This window comes from Sinocyclocheilus anshuiensis, unplaced genomic scaffold (assembly GCF_001515605.1).
Source record: "Sinocyclocheilus anshuiensis isolate Anshui unplaced genomic scaffold, SAMN03320099.WGS_v1.1 scaffold68, whole genome shotgun sequence".
Classification (NCBI taxonomy): Eukaryota; Metazoa; Chordata; class Actinopteri; order Cypriniformes; family Cyprinidae; genus Sinocyclocheilus; species Sinocyclocheilus anshuiensis.
Window position 1 is genome coordinate 122561 of NW_015555741.1, and position 7695 is coordinate 130255.

At 38.8% G+C, this 7695-nt stretch overlaps 1 pseudogene; it reads left to right on the plus strand.

The window, feature by feature from the left end:
• Nucleotides 1–7695, plus strand: part of LOC107673213 (gamma-tubulin complex component 6-like) — a 19778-nt pseudogene that overhangs the window by 8003 nt on the left and 4080 nt on the right.

Consider the following 7695-nt stretch of genomic DNA (forward strand, 5'->3'; position numbering starts at 1 on the left):
AAAATAAAAAACAAAACAATAAAATTACTAGAATTATAAAATAACTACAAAATTTCAGCTGGCTTCCATTTTTTTTATTTGAGTTTAGTTTAATTACTAAAATAACAAACTAAATAATCTAAACTAAACCTTAATAAAAAACTATGTCGACATACTTAAAAATGACAACAAAAAAAAAAACTATAAAATGACTACAGAATTTTAACTAGTTACTATAGAAACATTCCTCATTCTTGTTTAGTTTAAGTACTAAGATGACTAAAACTAACACTTAATAAAAACTATATAGACATAGTAAAAAATAAAACTAATAATGGCAAAAAAAAATACAATGACTAAAATGTAAAATAACTACAACATTTCAACTGGTTACTAAGGCAATATTTCTCATTCTCAAGTACTGAAATAACAAAAACTAAAACGTAAACTATAAAGACAAAATAAATCATAAATAAATTAAATATATTAACTCAAACTGTAAAAGTATTTCAGTGATGCTAAAATAATGTGTAGTAAATAATGATTTTCGTGTGAGGAGGACACAGCTGTTCTCCTCGTAGAGGTCAAGTATTAATTATCAGGACGACTAGCGAGAGAGAATTCCTCCCTACAGAGGTAGATGAATGGAGATTACAGCTGACGCCCCGCTGTTCTCGCTCTCGCCCCCTGCAGGTCGCCAGGTGTTACAGCGTCTGGCAGAGGAGGCCCAGAAGAGAGAGCAATTTGAAGAGCTGAAGCAGCAGCTGGAGCTCGACCAGGAGGTGAGGAGCATATTAATAACCCTTCAATAAAGCCATCTTCAGGGGGAAGTTGTGGCCTAATGGTTAGAGAGTCGGACTCGTAACCCAAGGGTGTGGGTTCGAGTCTCGTCTCGGCAGGGATTGTAGGTGGGGGGAGTGAATGTACAGTGCTCTCTCCCACCTTCAATACCACGAGTCCACGACTGAGGTGTCCTTGAGCAAGGCAGCAAAAAAATGGCTGCCCACTGCTCCGGGTGTGTGTTCACGGTGTGTGTGTTCACTGCTGTGTGTGTGCAGTGCACTTTGGATGGGATAAATGCAGAGCACTAATTCCTAGTATGGGTAACCATACTTGGCCACATGTCACTTCACTTCACAGCGGGTCTAACTTGTATGCATGTGCTGCAAGACGGAAGGAGCAGCTGGAGCGCAGGGCACGGTGGGCGGCATACAGTAACAATCAGAAAAAAGAACGATTGAGGCTGTAGCGGAGCAGTCACTGCCCACAGGAAGTTTATTTCCCATTCATATTTTCCGCAGGCATTTGAGCAGTTTATTCAGTAAAACATTTTGAGCCGTGAGCCAAAACAAACAGCTCTACGATGAATCATAACATTATAATATTAGATTCAAACCAAAGAGGTAGTTAAGAAAAAATACAAAGGTACAAGATTATGTATTTTTTATGAGGGAATTAACTACTTATCCCATAAAGCATTAAAGATAAATTGTAAAACTATTGACTAAACGTCATTTTTTTTATTGGTATAAAATATATTTTAATGTTTATTGCAAAACAAGCAAACAGCTAGACATACACATAGAATGAACTACTTATCCCATAAAGCATTAAAGATAAATTGTAAAACTATTGACTAAATGTAATTTTTTTTATTGGTATAAAATATATTTTAATGTTTATTGCAAAACAAGCAAACAGCTAGACATACACATAGAATTTGGCAATTAAAGGCATTTTTGTTGAAATTGCATTGACTTTTAGCTGCATATCGTTTCACCCTCAGAGCTCATGGTAGGTCTGTCTTGAAAAGTTCATGTTATCCATAAAAATCTATTTCACTGTGAAGATAATTAATAGGATTTTTTTGCACTGTTGCACTTTATAAAATGACTCAAATATCCAGAGAGGTCAAAGACATTTATTAAATGATGTATTTTCTGTGTTCAGGATGGATCTGATCGCTCAGTACAGTCAGTTATCCGAAGCCGCTGCCAGACGAGAGCTCAGAGCCATGTGGAAGGTGCAGAGGATGAAACTCGATGAGCACACAGTGAACTTCCTGCAGCAAGAACAAATGAATGTACAGGTCTGATATCATACTTAAGAGTTTTTATTGTAGAATTTGGCCCATTTAGATTTTTTGCATTTGAAAAATACATTTTTTGGGACCTGTCTAGTATCGTTTCATTATTGCAATTGTTCTAAATAATAATAATTATTTTTCTTAATATTTGTCTTTTTATTTTACTATTTTATATTACTAAAAATATATTTATAAATCTATATGATATTTATATTTTTCTACTTTTGTTTTTGCATTTTTAGTAGAGTAATATACTAAGCAGGCACTAAACATTCTGTCTCTGATATTGCAACAGTGATATTATTTTTGTTATTGCATTTTTATTATAACATTTTTCAATTTTCAATAACTTTTTTTATTAAAATATATTAATGTTTTTTTTTTTACCATTCTTTTTCTTTTTTGCATTTTAAAAGATTTTTTAAATACCTGTGTAGTGTCTTACTCTGCTATTGTAATAGTGATATTACATTTATTTATTTCTTTTTTACAAAAAATACAAATAATTTAATTCATTTTAAGTATAATTTTAATTTAAAGAAATAATACAACTAAAATCTCACTTGTGTCATATTGTCAGATTGTGAACCATCCTTTCTGTGTTCCTTAGACTTTTAACTGTCTGGTAGTTGTACTTGATAGTTTTAAGATATGTATGCATTTGCCATTAAAGTACTATTTTGAAGTGACAGATAAGGGGAAATCTTTATCTCTGAGGTGCTATGATTTCTGTTCAGGCTCTTCTGGAGAAGTTTCCTTTACGTCAGGAGGGCCCCCCTGTACAACTACACAATGAGGTCTTTGTGCTGTTCTTTTTACTCATCTATAGCATCATAAATTCAACCTACTCTAATGCTGTTTTAATTGTTTTCATTTCGTTTGTTTGCAGCTCTCTGAGCAGCAGAATCTACGAGAACAGCAAATAGCAGATCCTGCTCTCCCAGAATCCTCTGTTCCTCCCTGTCCTCCTGCCGTTGGTGAAGCTCAAGCTCTCATATCAGAGGAAAGCAACACTGCTGACTTCCTCCCCAAGCCTCCACGCATCCCTTATAGTGGTGCCGTGACCCATGCCCTCCACGACATTGGATCAGACCTCCTGCAATCCCCTCAGAAACCCCACCCACAGCAGCCACACCCATCAACCTCCAACATATGTGTCAGTGAAAACGTTTCGGAATTCCTAGAGTCTGTCTCCGTACCTAATATACACGGACACGTGTCCAAGTCCAGCTTCCCACTGGGTCAGTTCACTCCAGAGGTGCCAGCAGGTCACCCAAAGGCTAGTGGTCATGGAGCTCCGTGCAGCTGGGAGACTCCACCGCCTCGGGGCAGAACAAGGGCCCAATCCGCTCTGAGTCACACACCCCTGCACAAACCACTCAAGAGCGAACATGTGAGACAGAGAGAGATAGCCAGTGTACAGAAAAACAACCGACTGGAGAAGAGACAGCAACAGAGCCCTCGGCGGCCAGCACAGGTTCAGAGCCAAAGCAAAGCCGCCCAGGAGCCAACAGAGAAAGCCAAGTCCTGTGAGAGTGTCAGCCAGCCTTCTCACTGTTCTCAGCCAGAGCAAGAACAATCTGTGTCTCTTCTCAGAGGCTTCCATGAGTCAGAGTCTGATTCTGATACGAGAAATAACAGCCATGATCCTGATCCAGCACTGATCTCATCTTTGCCCTCCTCTGTCTGTGGTCACGCCCATATAAGGGTTGGCGAACATGTTTCTGAAGTGACCACTCCCCTTCCCAGACCTAACATCCATGGCCACGCCTCTGACGCCCATATAAGTGTTGGCGAACAAAAAAAAAACTAATTTAAAAAAATGTAAAAAAAATAATTTTAAAATACAATTTTTTTTTTTTAAATAATATGTAATTTAAAAAAAATTATATATAATTACATAATATATATATATATATAGTGACTCTTGAAGGACCAGCACCACATTGCAGCGCCCCCTAGTGAGCTGTTCTTGACTGTCTGCCTGGGCTCTGGGACTGGGATTGTCTCCTAAAGAGAGTCCAGAGGATCGCTATCTTCTCAGCCTGGCCTCACAGTACCAGGACTCGTACGGTCTGATGAGTGAGTACCGGACCGCCTGCCTTCATCATGACCCACTAGAGCTTTCTCTCTTTCTGTCAGAAACTGAGAGGTTTGTGTTGTCGTTCCTGCTCTAGCTGCGGCTCCAGACTCTGAGCTGCTGCTGCAGGTGACTCGGGGTCCGAACGGCCTTCCTGTCGACCCGTCCCTGCACCGTGCCACCGACGCCACTGCTGTTCAGCTCAGCGAGATGATGCCACTTACTGTTCTCATGAAACACTCCGTTACAACACCACTCATTACACAGTATGTAGACTAGAGCTGGGTCAAAAAAGAAAAACAATTCTGGTTTATCACAGTCTTTATTTGAACTATGCAGCTTCGCTTATTCAAATCTCAACATTTAGTGTGTAAATCATACTTCCAAATGAAGAACTCTTTTGAGATTTATTTTTGCTTTATATTTATACTTATATTGGCATGAAGGAGTCTTTGTTGGTTCAAAGCAAAACAAACAGCATGATGTAGCATCAATGTAGTAATATTCAAGAAAGAATGACTTTTATGAGCCTGTTCTTTGAATTTGTGAGGCAAGTTATTGGTTTGAATCAGGGTTATTATATTTAAGTAAAACTGAAACTAAGATTAAAACCATTTTTGTTACTTAAAACATTTTTCAATATTTTAAGTTAGTTTATTTTATTTAAGCTAGTTGCAAAGACATTTATCATTTACATTTAGTTTAACAATGTACTAAAATGAAAAAAGACAACAAAATTACTAAAACTGTGTGTGTGTGTGTGTGTATATGTATGTATTATATATGTATTTAGTATGTGGTTATAGTATAGTAGTATGTTATTCATTCAAAAATATATTAAAAACATCAAAAATATAAATGAAAATTGATATACAATTTTATTTATGATTTATTATATACATATCTAAATAATATACATATTTTTGAAGTATTGTATTCATTCAAAAATATATTTAAAAAACATCAAAAATATAAATGACAATACAATTGAACTGACAAAAAATATACAATTTTAAACTGATTTTTAAAATTCATGTTTAAAAATGTAGTTAAATGCAACAATAAATTTGATAAATTAGGTGATTGGGTACTTAGGCCCGTTTACATTGTAACTGAAATACATTTTCAAATCAAATCGAAATCTAAATTGAATTGCGAAATCAGTTATCAATATCCAGCCCTAATGTAAACCCCATAAGCAACAGAGAAATGTACATTTAAAAAAAAAAAAAGTACATTTAAAACTCTCTTTCTCGCAGTGTGTCTATGGTAAATAAGGCCGCGGTGGATTATTTCTTCGTGGAGTTGGGTGTGGAGAAGCACTTTGAGACTCTCAGGCATTTCCTGTTGATGGAGGATGGAGAGTTTGCCCTCTCTCTCAGCAATCAGCTGTTGATGCCGTGTCCCGGCCGGAGCGACGAGACAAAAACATTAAAAGAATTTTTATACAAAATCAGATTACAAATTAAACATCTAAAAGATTATATCTTGACGTCTCTTGCTGAATTAACCGTGCCGCATAATGAGGTCATGTGACATAAGTGTAGCATACTACTGTTGGAAATGCTTATCACTGTGTGTTGTGTTTAGCTGGGCAGTGGTCAGACGCCCGGTGAGCTGCTGACCCCGCTGGTGTTGAACTCCGTTCTCAAGAACTCCTTTACAGTACAGTGTTCACGGCGACAGCGAGCTGGTGGCCCACTTCACGTTGGCGCTGCGATACCTCCCTGAGATCTTCCATCCTCACTCGCCAGACTCGCTGAACTGTCTCGAGCTCCGCTACAAGGTCAGAGACGCCCACTGTGTTCATTTCTTCAGTTTCTGATGCAATACTCTCGTAATCTATCTCTCTCGTTCTGCCTGTAGGTGGACTGGCCGGTGAATATCGTCATCACGGACAGCTGTCTGAACAAATACAACAGACTCTTCTCCTTCCTGCTGCAGCTCAAACACATGGTGTGGTCCCTCCGAGACATCTGGTTTCACCTAGAGGACGGGTGAGATTTCTGCCCCGCTTTCTTTATCCGCCCCTCATTATACACCCAGAAAATGTTGGCACCGATAGCCTAGTGGTTAGTGCGCCGACATACAGCACAACTGTATCACAACACAATCACGGCGACCCAAGTTCGATTCCCGTCTCTAGGTCCTTTGCCGATCCCGCCTCCCTCTCTCCACCCAATACTTTCCTGTCTACTCTCAACAGTCTTTATCTAATAAAAAGGCATAAAAGCCCCCCCCCAAAAAAAGAAACTCTTCACAGATCTGTTCCAAAACCTAGTGAGCTGCTTTCATAGGCAACATCTTCAGGCATCATTGTTGAACTTGAAGGCTTTTTCCAGACAGGAGGCAGCAGAATTATAAACTTAAAGGGGTCATATGATGCTGCTAAAAAGAACATTATTTTGTGTATTTGGTGTAATGAAATGTGTTTATGCGGTTTAAAGTTAAAAAAACACATTAATTTCCACATACTGTACATTATTGTTTCTCCTCTATGCCCCGCCTTTTTGAAACGAATTTTGAACACAGAAAAAGTTACATAGTGCTGCTTTAATAATTAATATAGGGTGTAGCTACACAGAACATGACTTCCTGAGAAAAATGTCATCCAGCTAGACAGTGTTATCTTAGTGATATGATTATATATATTATATATATATAATACATCAAAAATAAATTGATGAATGACAAAAAATAGAAAATACCTACATTCAAAAAAATGAGTTATAATTTTTGTAATTGTGCTCGATTTGATATAATTGTACTTGAAGCGGACCTGATACTTGAACTGTTTTAGATACAAATAATCTGTTTCCTCCTCGTGTCTCTCAGCGCTGGTGAAAGGTGCCAGTCACTCCGCTCAGTTCCATCAGCTGCAGCTCTACAGACGAGATGCAGCACTTCGTGAAGGTGATCCAGGGCTACATCGCTAACCAGATCCTTCTGGTGTCCTGGAGCGAGTTCACACACAAACTGAGCAGCGCCAACGACCGTGACGCCATTCACCGCACACACGCCGAGTACCTCAACAGAGCCATCTTCAGGTGAGCACTCGTCACACATTCAGTGTTCATGCACAGATATCTGGAGCAGGATATGGAGATGTGATGGTCCTTTCTTTCCTCTCTCAGTGGTTTGCTGACGGAGAAAGCCGCCCCCGTCATCATCCACAGCATCTTCAGTCTGATCCTGAAGTTCCACGGGCAGCTGATCGCACAGCCCTGGGAGGTCCAGCAGGGAGAGCCGGTGCATCCCAGTTTCATCGCCATGCAGCAGTCCTACAACACCTTCAAGTATTACTCCCACTTCCTGTTCAAAGGTGAGCTGCTGCTACAGGTGTAAACACTGAAAGACCAAAGTTCTGTGACGGGCCGATAAGATTAGAGCGTCACACCTGCCCGTACAGATACAGTCACCACAACCTGAAATCAGTTATACAATATTTTTCAGTTTTCTGGACCAAGTAGATTTAAAATATAAAGAAAAATCCGGTTATATAGAAAATATAAAGTAAAATCCCCCAAAAAGTTTTTTGTGTGTGTGTGTA